This window comes from Pleurodeles waltl, chromosome 10, assembly GCF_031143425.1.
Source record: "Pleurodeles waltl isolate 20211129_DDA chromosome 10, aPleWal1.hap1.20221129, whole genome shotgun sequence".
In the NCBI taxonomy this organism is placed as follows: Eukaryota; Metazoa; Chordata; class Amphibia; order Caudata; family Salamandridae; genus Pleurodeles; species Pleurodeles waltl.
In genome coordinates, this window is record NC_090449.1 from 692,605,212 (window position 1) to 692,625,040 (window position 19,829).

Sequence of the window (19,829 nt, forward strand, 5' to 3'; positions counted from 1 at the left end):
CTTTAAGTGAAACTGAATTGCACATTCTATCTGAGCTGAACATTCTAACTGAGGGTCTTGATAAGTACCTTCAGTTTTATGGGAGCCCAGAGGAACAGCTGAGTATTGTAGCATGCAACAGATTCTGGCAGGATACCACAGCATGCTGCAGTGCAGTGGGCCTTTACCATTGGCGGGCCCGTATGTGTCGCAAGCACTGGGAGGACCTGTGAAGCTGGGCCCGAATTAAGGCCCAGGAATTATTGGGCCTGTCCCCCCAATCCCACTTACAGAGGCCACACCTTTGCCCATTGGGTCCTGAAGACAGCCTGGCTGACCCTCCATTTGAGCACCAGAGACCTGGTAACCGCATGAACTGCATTATGCATCTGGTAGTATGATGTGAGTGTGTCATGTTTCTTTTGTCACATTCTACCCCATCTACATAATGGATACAGTACTTATAAGGTCTATGGGGGTCATTCTGACCCTGACGGGCGGCGGAGGCCGCCCGCCAGAGTTCCCCCACCAAAATACCCCTCCGCGGTCGAAGACCGCTGGGGGTATTTTGGGATTTGCCCTGGGCTGGCGGGCGACCGCCAAAAGGCCGCCCGCCAGCCCAGGGCAAATCATCCTTCCCACGAGGACGCCGCCTCAGAATTGAGCCGGCGGAGTGGGAAGGTGCGACGGGTGCAGTGGCACCCGTCGCGTATTTCAGTGTCTGCATAACAGACACTGAAATACTAAGTGGGGCCCTCTTACGGGGGCCCCTGCAGTGCCCATGCCATTGGCATGGGCACTGCAGGGGCCCCCAGGGGCCCCACGGCACCCCCTACCGCCATCCTGTTCCTGGCGGGAGACCCGCCAGGAACAGGATGGCGGTAGGGGGTGTCAGAATCCCCATGGCGGCGGAGCGCGCTCCACCGCCATGGAGGATTCTCAAGGGCAGCGGAAAACCGGCGGGAGACCGCCGGTTTTCCAAATCTGACCGCGCCCAAAGCTCCGCGGTCAGAATGCCCTGCGGGGCACCGCCGGCCTGTCGGCGGTGCTCCCGCCGACCCTGGCCCCGGCGGTCAGAATCAGGCCCTATGTCTCCTTGGAGCAATTAGAATGCTGTTTTATGAGAGTATTCTGTGATTGGTGTCTAGGTAAATTACACTTACAGTTGCATTTTAATGAATACATACATTTACAGCATAATGACTAGTCAACTAAGGGCCTTGTAACTGTTGAATCCAATGGTGAAGGAATGGCTTGCACAATGTCTAGTTTTGGGCTGTGAGGGGTTTGAGTGTTTGATGTTGTATCATGCATGCTTTTGGTGGGAGTTATTTCCTGGTTAAAAATTATATTTTTTCAACATGAAGTAATGGCAGACTTTGCATTAGTTGTCTCACTCAAAATGATACAAACGTATCCAAGTGGTGAAATACACACATCTTCTCATCAGTCGCACTTATCTCAATTCTAAAATCTTGGCAGCTGTACTAACTCTGCAGATGTGATTACCAGTATACAGCACAAAGCAGTCTTGACATGCTGATTATGTCATTTGGCATGTAGTGTCTGAATTTTGTCAAGGGATACTCCACCATTTTGATTCACATCTTTCCAAAGATCATATCCAAGGTCTTAGTTGGAAATGCACACCCACTTTTGCATGCACGTTGTGTTTCAGTATGTTACACAACAGATGAAATTGGATATTAAGTGTAAGACTTTTGAGACTACGTATTACAGATCTGGAAAGTGCCCCATTTTGTATGGTCACCCCCCACATTTTGCCCCTAATGCTGATGTGTATGGCTCCGTTAATGCACTGGATGCCTGCTATGTAGGCCCCAGTGCCTGTGCTCTCTCCCTAAATTGTTAAGTTGACTTGGTGATTACCTGATTGGCAATATTTTACCCATAGGTGGTAACCGGGTCCCCAGGGATGCAGCACGAGTTTTTGCCACCCTAGGTGACCCTCCCAAGGGATTAGTGGCAGGCGTGCCATTGCAGATTGCCAGAGAAGTGCAAACTGCTCAAGTTCTACTGTGTCCTCACCAAGCGTGTCACAGTCCCATGCACTGCCTTATATGTATGTCAGACACACCTAAGGTAGGCCTCTGTGACCCAGGAGCCAGGGTGATTATAGTTAAGGTGCAGACATGTAAGCACCATCTTATGTGTCTTTTTAGTGGCCTTTCCACTAAGGTACACTTTAATTGCAAGGCGGTCCATAGGATAACGTAGGACTTAAGCCCCGGTTGACCAGGGTTGCTAGCTCCATTACGGTACTGACCCCTCATTATACATGCCATAGAGATATGGGATCTGCTTGACACTAATTACCCAGATATTGACTTCTTCACAGAAACCTGGATAACCCCCACCTCAGCCTATACATTGCCATTGCCATCCCCGACAGCTACAAGATCATCTACAAAGTCTGCATCAATTGACCAGGAGGAGGCATCCTTGACCCCGTCTTCTCCGCCGGCAACAACATTTCCATCTCACACACCTCCAAACTACACTGGACCGACCTCCACTGCATCCACTTCTCTTTCACCAAGAACACCGAGTGCCACCATGCACACCACCACCCCTGCAGAAACTAGAGCAACTTACTTCCACTGCAAGATCCAGGCCATCTATGACGGATTCTTCACCCAAGACCCACCCACCCTGCCATCTGCCACCCCACCCAAAGACTCCAAACCCCTGCCTCCTCTCCACCACTGGACTCCTCTCATCTCAGAAGACCCCCTCAAGATCATGAAATCAATTAACTCTAGGGTGCCCTCAGACCATTAGCTCTCACCACATCTTCAGCCGAGCCGGTGCCACTAAACTGTGCCACATCATCAACTGCTTCATCGAGGGCACCATCTTCTTTGAGGACTAGAAACACATGGAGATCAACCCTCTACTGAAGAAGCTCTCCGCTGACCCGACGGACCTGAAAAACTACAGACCCATCTCTCCGCTCCCATACCCAGCCAAAGTCATTGAGAAGGCCATAAATGCCCAGCTCACCGAATTCATCTAGACCAACTACAACCTGGACCCCTTCCAATCTGGATTCAGGAGCAACCAAAGTATTGAGACCGGACTCTTCGCAGCCGCGGATTACATCCGCACCCTACTCAACAGTGGTGAAACAGCAGCCCACACCCTCCTGGACCTCCTCCTCACCATCCGAACCCAGAGAGTCAAGCTCCCACAAATCACCTCGAAACCGACAGAGACCAGCTGCAGTGTCCCCCAGGACCCCTCCTTGAGCCCCACCCTCTGTAATTTCTACTGCTCGCTAACATCGTCAGACACCATGGTCTCAACATCATCTCCCAACCCACCCAGCTGATTCTCTCCCTCACCAACGAACCATCAACAGCCAAGAACAACTTCCACAATGGAATGAAGGCAGTCACCACCTGGATGAAAGACAACTGCCTCAAGCTCAACTCCGACAAGGCTGAGGTCCCCATGCCGGGCTCCACCCCCTCTGCCTGGGATGACTCCTGGTTGCCCGCAGGTCTCGGGCCCCCCCTCACCCACTGACCATGCATGCAACCTCAGCATCATCCTCGACTCCCCGCTCTTAGTGGCCCACCAAGTCAACACTACCTCATCATTGTGCTTCCACACGCTACGCTTGCTCCACAAGATCATCAAATGGATCCCCATTAAGGCAAGAACTACAGTCACCCAGGCACTAGTCAGCAGCAAGCTTGACGACGTCAATGCACTCCATGAGGCAGCACCATGAAATTCCAAACAAGACTCCAGAGAATCCAGAACGCTGTGGCAAGACTTATCCTGGACATCTCCTGCCACACCATATCACTGCATACTTGAGAGACTTCCATTGGCTACCAGTCAACAGAAGAATCACCTTCAAGCTCCTCACACATGCATACAAGGCCCTACACAACATCAGACCCACATACCTGAACCACTGCCTCTCCTTCTACACTCCCACCAGACAGCTCTGCTCCACCCAGCTGGCCCTCGCCTCCACCCCAAGGATCTCCAAGAACTCAACTGGTGGAAGATCCTTCTACCTCGCGGCGCAGACCTGGAACACGCTGCCTTTCCATCTCAGACAATCCCCCTTGCTGATCCAGTTCAGAAAGGACCTCAAGACTTGGCTTTTTGACTGATCCGCATCCTTCCCCACATCGCCTTCAGAACCTCTGGGTGATAAGCTGTGCTTTATAAATGATTAATTGGTTGATTGATTACCTAGATAAGTCGAGTTTGGTGTCAAACAACTTACCTTCTCTCCCTCAATATGCATCTTGTGTCGAAGGACAGCTGGCATGCACCCAGCTGGCACTCTAGAGTTTGCCCACTTGTTTGCCACCTTCTTTTGTGCTCTGGCCGAGCAGCCCACATTTGTTCCCTGGCTTGCTGCCACCAAGACAGAGTTCAGACCTCCTTCAGCCTTGGTACACCCGTGGGTCAGAAAAAAGGGCTGAGGCAGGAAGAAGGTCACTCCTCCCGCCCCTCAGCTGGGCTAATGATTAGCTCCTTCCGGGTGGTGAGCTTCAAAGGCTTCACCACCCCTGATAGCCATCAGCATTTTCCCAAGTGAGGAAACAGCCCTCCCCTTACCCCAGGCACATTTACTCATGGACAGGCAGGAAATTAGGCATGCAGGACTGTGCACATCCCCAGCAGGCTGACCACACCTCTAGGATGAGCAGCCTGGTCTGTGCCCTAAATTTTAGTTTCTGCCATCTTAGAAGTGGCAGAATAGAGGGTTCTGCATAGCTAAAAGTGACCTGTCCCACCAGATGTCATCACCTCAGAGGCTAATTAGCTCTAGAAGTTAGCTTCCAGTTGGCCACTAGTCTTCACACCTCTAACTCCCCTAAATCTAAGATTTAAGGGACACCTCTGACAACAGAACCTCAGATGTGATCGGCCAACTTCAAAGAAAGACCAGAAGAAGCTCTGCATCAACAACAACGGGACTCTGTTCTACAGAGAAAGAGGTAAACTGCCTCTGAAGCAAGAGACTAGGAAGTGCTTAATCGACCTTCATCCTTGGCTGAAAGACATCACTCCTGACCAGAAGGGCACATGTGGACGCCAGAAGCACCTTCACTCTCCCTTGGACTAGTAGCACTAGTCCCCTGCAAAACTGCATTGAAAAATGACTGCTGAATCCGACGTTTCACTGGCCATTGAGCCCGCCATGGGATTGTCAAAAACCAGGTGGTCCTGTGTGTTCTGGGTGTTGTAGTCTAGCCTGCCTCAATGTTTCAGGCTGCTAACTCACTCCTGGACCACGGTAACTTCCCAAAGGATTCCAGCACCCTTACTGCTGCCAAGGCTTGTTGGTTGCCAGTCTGGTATCTAGCCTCTTCAATTAACACAGCAGGTGCAGGGCACAGCGTGCAACCTGTGTCTGACATCTGCTACCCAGCCCCAGCTGAGATTTTGCATCTCCTTATCAGCATTGTTGTGCCAGTGGTAAAATCAGCACCAGTGCGAGTCCTTTTCAGCATCAAGGACAGCCAGGACAACTCTGGACCCAGACTCACTGGACCCGGTTGAAATGAACTGACTGTTGTGGCCTGGTCCCAGGCCCTGCACTAGCTTAACCATGCAAGGCTTCTCCAAAGCTCGACACCCAAGTGGTCATTTCCACCAGTGTCATCCCTGCCATTGACTTCAACACAAGTCCCATTTAGCATCACAGACAGCCAAGCAACTCTGCACCTGGACTCCACAGGACAGGTAAAACTACTCTTACTGTGATGATCTGGTCCCAGGGACTGCACAAGCTTATCCCCGCACGGCCTTTACGCAACTCATCTTTTAAGTGCATTTTTACAACATTTTCTTTTGACTTCAACATTTAAATATCATTTCTGCAGTGATTTTCCATTGCTTCTAAACTCAATATCTCCAGCTCTCCCAAACCTATACTGTTTATTTTGATGTCTAAATTTATATGAAATTGTGCTCTATTCTTATAAATTGGTGTCAAAGTTCTTTAGAGTTGTGCCAGTTACTTGTCATCCATGCTTGTTTTTTTAAATGCTTAACACATGTTCCTCTAAGTAAAGCCTGACTGCTCTTTGCCACACTACCAGAGCTGGGCTAAGAATTTACTAGTGTGGATCCAAGGACTATCTCTGGGGTATTGTGAGATTAATACATGGTGAAGACTAACCCCCACACCACATAACACCCCACTTTCCTACAACAGGATATCCCTCGAACCACTTTTATGTGTGGATAAATCCATCCAGACTGTGTCCCATCACCACTTGTAAACTTGCATTGAAAGATAACTATGTTTCAGTATCAGGAAACTCACATTGCACTAATGCAGAAGGTGAGGGATAGTATATATTGAGGTGTATACTGTCCAAAATTGAGAAAGATGTTATTGTGTAAATAATTTCAGGACTTTATAGAGATAATACATATACAATTGGTTGGTGAGATCAAAGGAGTACAAAGTCAACACTTGCTTCAAGTTGTCTTGAGCTTTGTTATGAATTGTACACCAACAACATAATTGTTTGCCTTCTATTTCATTTTACCTGTCTAGCAAAGGCACATTCAGACAGAACCAGGGGCAGACCAGTGGAACCTTGGCTCGTCAACTGGCATATCCTTTGGATAGCATGAGTGAGGAGGAGGATGGAGATCAAGAACCAGGCAAGTGTAGTGTGCCCACCCAGACCAAACCAACACTAATAACATCATCAGTCCTGGTGGAGACTGAGGGAACCAAAAGAGCGGAGGGGACATTAAGTGTGCACCACCAGCAAGGTGGTGGCGGGGAGAATATGGGATCCCCCTGGCCCACAAATCCTTGAATTTGAAGTGGTGTCCCCAGGGCAGGCCACATCACCGTCTGCGCCTGCCAGCAACCCCTCCTTAACTCCTGAGGCCCTCATTCCATCGGGGCCTTCAGCTATGCCCTCTACCACTACTCTCCCTCCAAGTGCCTCCTTAGAAGAGCTGAGGGAGGCATCTGCCCTCGACACCCCACACCCCTCATGTTTAACCCAAACCCGTCCATGTATTGTTACTGCTGCGGCTGAATCCCAGGAAGTGATGGCGGCATCTGAGGTTGAGCAGATTGTATCCTCTTGGATCTTACAGGAACTCAGAGACTACATCTTTATGTTCTGAGAGCACAGCACATTCCAGAGAAATGGCCAACCTCACTGCCTCCCTCACTTCCTTGGGTGCAGCTATATTGTCTGCGTTGTCCCATCGGCCCACCCAAAACACTGTTGTAGTGTCTCCCAGACTATCTTCCCTCTCTGTTTACCCTGCTACCCCTCATGTTTCTCACTTCTGTGGGGCGTCTAGTCATGCATCAGCCAGCCAGAGTGAGTCCACAGGAGCAAAGGACTTCAACATTATTGTCAAGGAGGACAGTGAAGATGGCCAGTGACTGGACATTGTTTGGACTGTGGACTTTTTTTTACCCCTTGTACATACACTGGTTCTTCTGATGCTTCCTGATGTGTTACATTTATTCTGCTCACCCTCTCCATGTCCCCTTGCCCAATGTGCCATAAGCTTTTTTTGATTTCCTTTCTCCCTTTCCAATATACAGTTTTTTTCATTTTGGTTTTTACTACAATTTGTATTTTTCTGAAACAACATCTATCTTGTGCTTTTCATTACATATGCTGGACTCTATAGAAGCTATGCTTTCAACATGATACCTTGGTACACGGATGGTGCAACAAACCTACATGTCTTACTCACACACACATTTATCTTCACATGTATGGCCTACAACCAAAGTAACTAATTGACCATTATCACCTAGTACTCAACTCAGTATTCAAATGTGAAAAATACTTTTTAGTTACAAATAATTGTTGGAAATATATTTTATAGTTTTCATGGTGGATCTCGCTTGCGATGTTGCAATAGTAGTGGTGAGGATCTCTGTGAGTAAGTGCATTTACTGTTCCGGTGAAAATATGTTTTTGGGTGTGGTGCATCTGCCTGTCCAGGTAGGGGACGTGCCTGTACAAGGGGTGACAGTGGTCTTACAGGTGGGGAACATGTCTGTACATGGGGTGTGGATGCTGTACAGGTGGGGGATATGGCTGTACATGGGGGATGTGGCTGTTCAGGGGGATATGTACGGCGTGGTACCTTTGTATGTAGGTAGGTGCTTGTGGAGGTTGTGGTACAGGTGGCTGGGTGACATGTGGTGCAAGTAGGTTGTTAAGTCCTCTCCATGTGCTGCCCATAAATGAAGACTTTGAAACTGTTTCAACATGCCTTCCATCATCCTCTTGGCCAAGGCAAGGTGTCTTGCACTCTCTTCCTTATAGATCACTATGATGTTGTTTTGGCTACTTGACATATCTTACCAAGATTTATCAATCCTGTCCAAGACAGGGGTCTCTCAGTCAGTCATCCAAGGGATTTCCCGTAGTGAGTCTGACACCTCAGATAGACTAGCCCCATTGCATGAATGTCCTCCCTCACATCAGCCTGTTGTTGGAAATCTTCATCCTCCTACTGACCATGCTGAGCATCCTCCAGCCCCATCCACATGGGACGGCCTCTGATATGAATGTTGGGTCCACCAGTATGGGGAGGGGTGGCACCTGGGAGGCTGTGAGGAGGAGATTGATGCCTAGGGGATATATGTTCCTCACCATGGGTGTTAGGTCACTCATATGCTTGAGAGAAGGCCAGGGAGGCACTGTCATGGGAGAAGTGTGTAGGAGAACCATCATCCCTAGCTTGGTTGTGAGAGCTGTGAGGAGGTGATGGTTTTGTCGGGGTAAGTGAATGCTATGGCTGGTTGTCTAACTGTTGGGAAGGGGCAACCCTCAGAGGTGAAGGAGGAGGCATAATTTTGGCCAGACTTGATGATTCCTTTAGTATTTTGCCCAGTGGACCAACAATTCTCTCCTGATAATCCGGATCAACCTCCTTGACCAGCATATCATCATCTTCTTGCTCCTCATCCTCCTCTTCTTGGGCATTGCTGGTTGCTGACATTGCTGCTTGAAGGTGGATCAGATTCTGTCCTCGGATTGCCCATCACCCTCCACTAGTGGATGGTTCAGCTTCATTAAGTGACTCATTGTCCCCAGCACCTGAAAGACAAAGGTTGCAACATAATAAGAGGCTGATTCAAGAGCCCCTAGTGCCATCCTAATGGCAGATTATTTTTTTATGCTAATGTGGCATTAGATGGCCAAAAATGCCACGCCATATTTTCAAAGTGGCAGAATGCATGCATTGTGCCACTTTGTAACCCTTTGAGCCACATTATGTCTGTGCCAGGCATAAAGTACACAAAGGTGGTGTTACCCCGTTAGGGGGACCAAAAAAGTGGTGCAAGGAATTATTGCTTCCTTGTTCCATTTTTGATTTTGGCACATTTAACGCCTGTTCAGAACAGGTGTTAAAAGGGGGCATGCCATTGAATACAATGTACTCCTATGTACTCTGCAGAAGTAGCACCAACATTTTGGCTCTACTCCTGCAGAGTACATCAATAGTGGGAGAAATTATGATGTTATTGCCCCCTATCTTGCAGCACAGTGCACTGTTTTTCAAAAATGGCTCACACATGGTGGCAGTAGGGGGTGCTAAGGGGTGCAAGGAAATTGGCGCTGCACTGGGTGCAGCACCACTTTCCTTAAATAACGCCCTAAGGGGCATATTTATACTCCGTTTGCGCCAAATTTGCGTCGTTTTTTTGACGCAAATTCGGCGCAAAACTAACGCCGTATTTATACTTTGGCGTTAGACGCGTCTAGCGCCAAAGTAGGAGTAAAGAGCGTCATTTTTTTCCGTGAACGCCTTCCTTGCGTTAATGAGATGCAAGGTAGGCGTTCCCGTCCAAAAAAATGACAGCGACGCAAATGCGTCGTATTTATACTCCAGGGCAAAAATCACGCCCGGGAGTGGGCGGGGCAAAAAAACCCGCATTTGCGCCGCTTTTTAGCGCCTGGGTCAGGGCAGGCGTTAAGGGACCTGTGGGCTCAAAATGAGCCCACAGCTGCCCTCCCATGCCCCCAGGGACCCCCCTGCCACCCTTGCCCACCCCAGGAGGACACCCAAGGATGGAGGGACCCACCCCAGGGACATTCAGGTAAGTTCAGGTAAGTATAAAAAAAAAGAATTTTTATATTTTTTTTTTGGCATAGGGGGGTCTGATTTGTGCCCCCCTACATGCCACAATGCCCAATGACCATGCCCAGGGGACAGAAGTCCCCTGGGCATGGCCATTGGGCAAGGGGGCATGACTTCTGTCTTTACTAAGACAGGAGTCATGTAAATGGCGTCTGGGCGTCGTTAAAAATGGCGCAAATCGGGTGGAGGCGATTTTTTGCGTCAACCTGACTTGCACCATTTTTAAGACGCCCTAGCGCCATTTTTCCCTACGCCGGCGCTGCCTGGTGTACGTGGTTTTTTTCCACGCACACCAGGCAGCGCCGGTCTGCTTGCGCCGGCTAACGCCATTCAATAAATACGGCGCCTGCATGGCGCTTCAGAATGGCGTTAGCCGGCGCAAACATTTTTGACGCTAAACTGCGTTAGCGCAGTTTAGCGTCAAAAAGTATAAATACGGGCCTAAGTATTTTCCATTGTATATGGAAAGTGGTTGGGTCCAGTATTATTTGCATCTCTCTGATGGTCCACATGTGACCTGCTTTGTGTAAACCTACATGTGCCAGCTCAGACTGTAGCACTGAGGTGTTCATTTTAGATGAGCAGTGCAAAATAAAACTCACCAGCTCTGGCCACAGCTCTGTGTGGTATTAAGATCCCCTGCGATGTCAGCTGTTGAACCTGGCTCCTTGAGTGTGTGGCAGAAGAGGTAGTCCTTGATCCAGCAGCTTCAGAAGGAAGTGAGATTGTAATTTATGTGTAGCATGAAATATATGTGAACATGCAGAAATTGTACAAACTGATTATTTTAGGAACATATCACACACCATCAGATGCTTCAAAAAAGTGGCAATATCTGCTAATGTCTTCTCACAAGGAATTGATTACTTCGCACTATTTGGGAATCAATGGTTTACACCACTATATGGTACACTTACCTGACGGACGAATGGTAGTGTATCTGACTGCTACAATCAGAATGTCTCCCAAATCCCTGAATGAGGTACTGTGGATGACTGAGGATGTCTTGAAGCAGTTGTAATGTACCACCCATTTTCATATTTCAATACAAAGGATGGCATGAATCATTATACATATATATATAGGTATAAGCTTTGAACCCACTTGTGGTTAAATATAAACAATTTGCTACATACTTTAAATGTTACAAATAAAGGTAGAGTCATCCATTCATTAGCCAACATGTTATAAAGTAGTATACTCTTATGAGCCACATCTGAGACTATGAAGATAAGTGACAACAGGAATATTAGCCACACATCACATACTGCTGACATCATCCAATATGTAATACTATAAGCCATTAATAAAGTAATTTTTCAGTGTACTTACCAGGTTCTACCATCTGCCCAGTGTGTGGTGCCTGACCATATGTCACACCAGTAAATGGAGCAGAGATTGCTGTAGTAGATTTTGCTCTCGCTAACTTCACAGGGCCTAAAATGACGAGTGTATTTAGTTTACATTCTAGTTGACACATGTAGTCAACAACATATTTTAGTTCAGTTCACGTTCGTGAGGCTATTGATGGATTATATGAAATAATCTGTGGGTTGTCTGATCACAATGTAGTAAATGGGATACTCTACTGACCATATTGACAGAACAGTTTGTGCAGGTGGACTGGATTAATGTGTCCCATGCCACTGAATCTCTTCTGGCAGTATGTGGCAATAAAAATTACAGGTCAACAGACAATACCATCACATGAGGATTATGTACAGCTTTTCTCATATTTATTCAATTGCTTTTGCAAGAAAACTTTGATGGTTACTAAATAAGGCACATTTTCTAGGGCCACACACCAGTGTAAAATTATATCACCAGCAGAGATGGGCCATTGTAGGAGGCTGGACTGGCTTGTAGTGAGTACCAAGGGGTACTTGCACCTTGCACCAGGCCCAGTTATCCCTTATTAGTGTATAGGGTGTCTAGCAGCTTAGGCTGATAGATAATGGTAGCTTAGCAGAGCAGCTTAGGCTGAACTAGGAGACGTGTGAAGCTACTACAGTACCACTTAGTGTCATATGCACAATATCATAAGAAAACACAATACACAGTTATACTAAAAATAAAGGTACTTTATTTTTATGACAATATGCCAAAGTATCTCAGAGTGTACCCTCAGTGAGAGGATAGGAAATATACACAAGATATATATACACAATAGCAAAAATATGCAGTATAGTCTTAGAAAACAGTGCAAACAATGTATAGTTACAATAGGATGCAATGGGGAAACATAGGGATGGGGGCAACACAAACCATATACTCCAAAAGTGGAATGTGAACCACGAATGGACCCCAAACCTATGTGACCTTGTAGAGGGTCGCTGGGACTATTAGAAAATAGTGAGAGTTAGAAAAATAACCCTCCCCAAGACCCTGAAAAGTGAGTGCAAAGTGCACTAAAGTTCCCCTAAGGACAAAGAAGTCGTGTTAGAGGAATAATGCAGGAAAGACACAAACCAACAATGCAACAACTGTGGATTTCCAATCTAGGGTACCTGTGGAACAAGGGGACCAAGTCCAAAAGTCACAAGCAAGTCGGAGATGGGCAGATGCCCAGGAAATGCCAGCTGCGGGTGCAAAGAAGCTTCTACTGGACAGAAGAAGCTGAGGTTTCTGCAGGAACGAAAAGGGCTAGAGACTTCCCCTTTGGTGGACGGATCCCTCTCGCCGTGGAGAGTCGTGCAGAAGTGCTTTCCCGCCGAAAGAACGCCAACAAGCCTTGCTAGCTGCAAATTGTGCGGTTAGCGTTTTTGGCCGCTGCTGTGGCCCTGGAGGGACCAGGAGGTCGCAAATTGGACCAGAAGAGAGAGGGGACGTCGAGCAAGACAAGGATCCCTCTCAGCAGCAGATAGCTCCCGGAGAAGTGCCAGAAACAGGCACTACGAGGATGCGTGAAACAGTGCTCACCCGAAGTCGCACAAAGAAGTCCCACGTCGCCGGAGAACAACTTAGGAGGTCGTGCAATGCAGGTTAGAGTGCCGTGGACCCAGGCTGGACTGTGCACAAAGGATTTCCACCGGAAGTGCACGGAGGCCGGAGTAGCTGCAAAAGTCGCGGTTCACAGCAATGCAGCCCAGCGAGGTGAGGCAAGGACTTACCTCCACCAAACTTGGACTGAAGAGTCACTGGACTGTGGGGGTCACTTGGACAGAGTTGCTGGATTCGAGGGACCTCGCTCGTCGTGCTGAGAGGAGACCCAAGGGACCGGTAATGCAGCTTTTTGGTGCCTGCGGTTGCAGGGGGAAGATTCCGTCGACCCACGGGAGATTTCTTCGGAGCTTCTGGTGCAGAGAGGAGGCAGACTACCCCCACAGCATGCACAGACAGGAAAACAGTCGAGAAGGCGGCAGGATCAGCGTTACAGAGTTGCAGTAGTCGTCTTAGCTACTTTGTTGCAGGTTTGCAGGCTTCCAGCGCGGTCAGCAGTCGATTCCTTATCAGAAGGTGAAGAGAGAGATGCAGAGGAACTCGGCTGAGCTCTTGCATTCGTTATCTAAGGAATCCCAAGAGACAGAGACCCTAAATAGCCAGAAAAGAGGGTTTGGCTACTTAGGAGAGAGGATAGGCTAGCAACACCTGAAGGAGCCTATCACAAGGAGTCTCTGACGTCACCTGGTGGCACTGGCCACTCAGAGCAGTCCAGTGTGCCAGCAGCACCTCTGTTTCCAAGATGGCAGAGGTCTGGAGCACACTGGAGGAGCTCTGGACACCTCCCAGGGGAGGTGCAGGTCAGGGGAGTGGTCACTCCCCTTTCCTTTGTCCAGTTTCGCGCCAGAGCAGGGCTAAGGGGTCCCTGAACCGGTGTAGACTGGCTTATGCAGAATTGGGCACATCTGTGCCCAACAAAGCATTTCCAGAGGCTGGGGGAGGCTACTCCTCCCCTGCCTTCACACCATTTTCCAAAGGGAGAGGATGTAACACCCTCTCTCAGAGGAAGTCCTTTGTTCTGCCATCCTGGGCCAGGCCTGGCTGGACCCCAGGAGGGCAGCTGCCTGTCTGAGGGGCTGGCAGCAGCAGCAGCTGCAGTGAAACCCCAGGAAGGGCAGTTTGGCAGTACCAGGGTCTGTGCTACAGACCACTGGGATCATGGGATTGTGCCAACTATGCCAGGATGGTATAGAGGGGGCAATTCCATGATCATAGACATGTTACATGGCCATATTCGGAGTTACCATTGTGAAGCTACATATAGGTAGTGACCTATATGTAGTGCATGGAATTGGCTCTGAACAATGTGGGGGCACCTTGGCTAGTGCCAGGGTGCCCTCACACTAAGTAACTTTGCACCTAACCTTTACCAGGTAAAGGTTAGACATATAGGTGACTTATAAGTTACTTAAGTGCAGTGTAAAATGGCTGTGAAATAACGTGGACGTTATTTCACTCAGGCTGCAGTGGCAGGCCTGTGTAAGATTTGTCAGAGCTCCCTATGGGTGGCAAAAGAAATGCTGCAGCCCATAGGGATCTCCTGGGACCCCAATACCCTGGGTACCTCAGTACCATATACTAGGGAATTATAAGGGTGTTCCAGTAAGCCAATGTAAATTGGTAAAATTGGTCACTAGCCTATCAGTGACAATTTGAAAGAAATGAGAGAGCATAACCACTGAGGTTCTGATCAGCAGAGCCTCAGTGAGACAGTTAGTCACTACACATGTAACACATTCAGGCACACTTATGAGCACTGGGGCCCTGGTGAACAGGGTCCCAGTGACACATACAACTAAAACAACATATATACAGTGAAAAATGGGGGTAACATGCCAGGCAAGATGGTACTTTCCTACAGCCATTGCTTGTGAATGAGGAATTGGAAGTTATTTGCAAAGGATTTTGCAACTTGTAGTGCACTAGACAAAATGAGGCACAATAAGACAAACTAATGTTTGGAATTTCACATTTCCATCATAAACCATTAAAGGACTTGTAGTGCAATAGACAAAATGAGACCCAATGAGACAAATTTAGATTTTAAAGTTAACATTTCAGTCACAAAAAAAACTCTGGAAGTTGTAGTACAATAGACAAAATGAGACACAATGAAACAAATTGAGATTTGCAAGTTAACATTTCCTTCCCGAAGACATGTGGGGCTTGTAGTGAAACAGACGAAATGAGACACAATGAGACAAAATATGAGTCTACATTACATTAAAATTTGAACAAACGTGAAGTGGCTTACATAGTCAGATTTGCAGTGTATCGTACACATTTCTCAAATGTATTCAATGTTTAAAGAACCACATTAGAGTCATCATTAACAGGTAGCCCATGCAGCTGTTGGGGGCGCATGGTGGATAGGGCATCCTTCTCAAGTGGGGTAAGACAGAGATGGGTTTCAGTGTGTCCCATAGGGAGAGCTCAGACCACCTCTATCCTGGTGAACTTCTTTTTGAAGTTCATCAGGATAGACCGGACATCCTCCCCCAATGCACTGACTACAGTAGCCAGCTGCTGTCATAGGCTGCCTTCTTGTTTCACTGCTGATGTATGGGGATAGACCATTATCTCCATACATCAGAGCAGTTTTTCATAGTGCCTCACTGCAAAGCTCACAACCATAGTGGTGTCCTCCTCGTTGTAGGTTTTTTCATCCTCAAAGGTAGAATGGGGATGGCAAGGATAGTATAGGCAGGTAACGTGTGGGTATGGAAAAGCCAGAGAATTGGATGTGTGTTGCTCTTTGTGGTTGGTAGTGCATGGGTTGCAGGTGCCATTATTTGTCTGCAGGTGCCTAAAATTACACTCACTCAGGCTCAAGAGCAGAGATTCTGCCCCTAGTATGGAGATTCTGCCCCAAGTGTGGAGATTCCGCCCTGAGTACGGAACCTCTGGAGTCATAGAGATGCGACTTGTAGCTCCCTTTCTGAATACCGAAAGTCATAAGACTAGACTTTTGGTCTAACTTTACCTTTGTGAACTGGGCCATAAGTGTGCAGACCTTTACACTTCTTTTGCACAGCTGCCTTCCTTCTCTGGATGATGGTCGAGGCCAGTAGGGATTCATTTCAGTTACAGCTCACAGCAGTTCCATGATAACCTCAGTGCGAAGTGCATCTCACTGCATTGAGCATAGATGCTTTTTAACCCTTTAAATGTGGGCGTCGGCCACTGGCCGACGTACGCACTACCTCCCTGGTGCGGGTCACGACCAGTGGCTGACACCAGGAAGGGGGTTAATAAATCCTCGGGTGCGTCGCACCCGAGGATTTTTTTAATTTTTTTTTGTTCCCTGGGAGACACGAAAGCTCTTCCGTGTCTCCCCACACCCCCACCCTCCCCTTTGTGACGTCAGCGCGCCGTCACTTTGTGGATTTCCCCATCAGAGCAGGAAGCGCCCGCAAACGGCCTTCCCCACGTTCGGGAAGGCCTCGTAAGAAAGGGGAGAGTCTCCCCTTTCTTATGAGGCCTTCTGAAAGTGCACAGCACAGCTGCGATCGGGGGCCAGGAAACTCCACTAGACACCAGGGATTTCACTTTGGGGGGTCGGCCCACTCGGAAAAAAAAAGGTAGGTGCCCCCTGGGGCTAAATTATTATTATTTTTTTTTTTTTTTTTTAAATAAAAATAAATGGACAGGGGGTCGCCCGTTGGCAGGGCGACCCCCTGTGGGGGCAATATTTTTTTTAGTTGTTGTAGGGTTTCCCTGAGGGCCATTTTGGCCCCCAAGGAAACCATACAACAACTAAAAAAAATATATATATATATATATATATATATATATATATATATATATATATATATATCACTTTTGTCAATACGTGTGTGGTTTCCCTGGGGGCTGCGATCGGCCCCCAGGAAAACTAGACCCACATATAAAAGTGATATATATATATATATATATATATATATATTTGCCACCAGTTGTCTTGCAGTTGCAGCTTGCGTCTTCAAAGCAATGCACATACTTCAACTGACGCTTTTCAACTGTAGCTTTTAGGCAGCAATAAAAAAGTCAAGTAAGTATTGTGATTATGTTTCTGCTACAAAAGGGTCAGACTTGTCTAGTGGCAGTTTTAGTGCCATAAAGAAGCGCAGAAGGTTTATATGCCTACTGCAAAGAGCAAATCTGTATTTTATGTAAATAGCTGAGTACATTAGTAAAGTCAGCCATTACCTGCGCTATAATACAAATTAAATGTATGTGCGGGGTGGAGGGCGGCTATGGAGAGATGAAGGGCACTTTTGCTGGGTGGTAATGAGGGAATCCGAGGAGGAGGGAGTGGGAGCACCAATAATGATTGTTGGACTGGGCGCAGGAGGTGCTAAAGACTGTGACGAATGGTATGTGACAAGGTGTTTTTTGAGTGTCTTGAAAGAACGTGCTGATTGAGGGAAGAAGCGCAGGTAAGGTGGCCTCTACTGTTGCACGTATCTCACACACACCATCAATTTTGTTACTTTCTACGTAGGCTAGTGTTTTAGAGCAACAGTTTAGCCAATAGCAGAGATGGCATCTTGATGGATGACTGCTGCCGTCACTCGGGTTATAGAGGACAGCTCTGACATAGGATCAGAGACTGAGACAGCATCTGAGGGATAGGACAATGGCGCAGATTCTGGGAGTGATTTTTCAGTCGGAGGAGTCCCATTCGATAACTCCTCTTCCAGTAAATTATGAGGGAGGTGATGAGGACAGTCCTGCTGTCCCTTCGCAAGCAGTCTGTGCAACTGGGTAATAGTGGGTTAGCCCAACCCAGAGAGCAGGTGAATGCGGCGGCAAGCAGAGAGAGAGTGCTCTCTTGGGAGCTCCCCAATTTAGTTCAGCCCCAAATTCCACCGCCCAAATCGTATTGTGGAGACATCAAAACGATCTATCGCGAAACAAACTGGTTTTGTAAGGCAGGCACCTGTGTTTTTGGTCCTGGGTTCGGCGGCCATATAGAGAAACACACTAAACCCAAACATTTCTGGAAACTAGACATTCGGGGGAGTCCACAGAGGTGTAACTTGTGTGGAGTCCCCAAAGTTTTCTTACCCAGAATACCCTGCAAAGCTGAAATGTTGAATAAAAACTCTATTTTTCTCGCATTTCTGTCACACAAACTACAGGAATATACTGGGATCCACAAAATTCCTACCACCCACTCACCTGTCCTGATAAAAACACTACCCCACTTGAGTGCCTACACCTAGTGCCTGCGTCAGGAATGGATCACCCCAGGGTCAACAGCTGCCTCATGTAAGGACCAACATTGACCGTTGTGTGATCTTTTCCTCTTGCGGGCACCAGGCCTACCCACACAAGTGAGGTACCATTTTTATCGGGAGACTTGGGGGAACGCTGGGTGGAAGGAAATTTGTGGCTCCTCTCAGATTCCAGAACTTTCTTTCACCGAAATGTGAGGAAAATGTGGTTTTTTGAGACATATTTTGAGGTTTGCAAAGGATTCTGGGTAACAGAACCTGGTCAGAACCCCACAAGTCACCCCATCTTGGATTCCCCTAGGTCTCTAGTTTTAAAAAATGCACAGGTTTGGTAGGTTTCCCTAGGTGCCGGCTGAGCTAGAGGCCAAAATCTACAGGTAGGCACTTTGCAAAAAACACCTCTGTTTTCTGTGAAAAAATGTGATGTGTCCACGTTGTGTTTTGGGCCATTTCAATTCGTGGGCGCTAGGCCTACCCACGCAAGTGAGGTACCATTTTTATCAGGAGACTTGGGGGAACGCTGGGTAGAAGGAAATTTGTGCCTCCTCTCAGATTCCAGAACTTTCTGTCACCGAAATGTGAGGAAAATGTGTTTTTTTAGCCAAATTTTGAGGTTTGCAAAAGATTCTGAGTAACAGAACCTGGTCAGAGCCCCACAAGTCACCCCATCTTGGATTCCCCTAGGTCTCTAGTTTTAAAAAATGCACAGGTTTGGTAGGTTTCCCTAGGTGCCGGCTGAGCTAGAGGCCAAAATCTACAGGTAGGCACTCTGCAAAAAACACCTCTGTTTTCTGTCAAAAAATGGGATGTGTCCATGTTGTGGTTTGGGGCATTTCCTGTCACGGGTGCTAGGCCTACCCACACAAGTGAGGTAACAATTTTGATCGGGAGACTTGGGGGAACGCTGGGTGGAAGGAAATTTGTGGCTCCTCTCAGATTCCAGAACTTACTGTCACCGAAATGTGAGGAAAATGTGTTTTTTTAGCCAAATATTGAGGTTTGCAAATGATTCTGGGTAACAGAACCTGGTCAGAGCACCACAAGTCACCTCATCTTGGATTCCCCTAGGTGTCTAGTTTTCAAAAATGCCAAGGTTTGCTAGGTTTCCCTAGGTGCCGGCTGAGCTAGAGGACAAAATCTACAGCTAGGCACTTTGCAAAAAACACGTCAGATTTCAATGTAAAAATGTGATGTGTCCATGTTGCGTTTCCTGTCGCGAGCATTAGGCCTACCCACGCAAGTGAGGTACCATTTTTATCGGGAGACTTGGGGGAAAACAGAATAGCAAAACAAGTGTTATTGCCCCTTGTCTTTCTCTAAATTTTTTCCTTCCAAATGTAAGACAGTGTGTAAAAAAGACGTCTATTTGAGAAATGGCCTGTAATTCACATGCTAGTATGGGCACCCCGGAAGTCAGAGATGTGCAAATAACCACTGCTTATCAACACCTTATCTTATGCCCATTTTGGAAATACAAAGGTTTGCTTGATACCTATTTTTCACTCTTTATATTTCAGCAAATGAATTGCTGTATACCCGGTATAGAATGAA